General features: G+C 34.2%; 1 pseudogene; it reads left to right on the top strand.

The window, feature by feature from the left end:
* Positions 1-369: 369 nt before the first annotated feature.
* Positions 370-804, top strand: LOC123663427 (annotated as a pseudogene).
* The last annotated feature ends 299 nt before the right edge of the window (positions 805-1,103 follow it).

Here is a 1,103-nt window from a genome sequence, read left to right as displayed (position 1 = left end):
ATAAATATACCAACAGACAGACAAATATTGTAAGCCAATGAGCAGTTCGTTACATAAATTTGAAAATACAAAAAAAATCGAATTTAGCTAAGTGATCGATATTCAATAACTAATTTCTTATTCATGCCACTATGAATATATTAAATAAATTTGTCAAACGCTATACAATGATAATACAGATTTATTGGTGTTATAGAGCGAGATTAAACTGCCTGGGAATTAAAATTTACATTTACTTATTAAAGAGCCGTATCTAGACGGAAACAAAGAAATTTATCGTCTAAATATTTCTAAGATATTTTTGTAGAATATTATATGAACAGAAAATATAATAGATGTTATCTCACAATCACCGGGTCCGAAATCTCTTCAAGTTTAGAAGTCAAACTTGCTTGTTCTCCTTGAGCTGAGGCCACTCGGCGACTTGCACTAAATATTTGAAAAAATGGTATCAAAGCCTGAATTAGCTTGTGTTTACGCTGCTCTCATCCTTGTTGATGATGATGTTGCCGTTACTGGCAAAAAAATCTCCACCATCTTGAAGGCGGCTAACGTAGATGTTGAGCCTTACTTGCCGGGTTTATTCGCGAATTACCAACATCGGTTCTGGTTTCAGAGCGGCCCCCGCCGCTGAAGCTCCCGTCGCGGCCGCCGCTTCTGCCCCAGCTGCGGAAGCCGCTACGGAAGAAAAGAAGGAGGAATAGCCTGAAGGATCTGACGATGACATGGGCTTAGGTCTTTTCGACTAAAAAGCTTTTTATAAAAGCTTTAGTATTCCATTAAGCTTTATAAAGCTTGTTTAATAGTTGTAAGGAAACTATGTTAAAATGATAAAAAAATTATAAAAACAGTAAAAAAAATTGATCTAAAAATCTGTACAAATAAATAAAATTATGGTGTCTGTTTGTAATATTAAAATAACCGCTTTTTACTAACTTCATATGGATGTATACACAGTGCCTGCATATACCAAAGTGACATTTTTTACAATTTTCGTCTCTATATAACTTTATAATCAGATATGTACTTCTAAGAGTTTTTGCAGAACTATCAACTGCACAAAAATGGCAGCAAATGTTTACTAAGAGTGATGATAATTTAAT

The sequence above is a fragment of the Melitaea cinxia genome, chromosome 20 (assembly GCF_905220565.1).
Source record: "Melitaea cinxia chromosome 20, ilMelCinx1.1, whole genome shotgun sequence".
NCBI classification, from domain to species: Eukaryota; Metazoa; Arthropoda; class Insecta; order Lepidoptera; family Nymphalidae; genus Melitaea; species Melitaea cinxia.
This window is presented reverse-complemented; position numbering and strand designations above follow the sequence as displayed.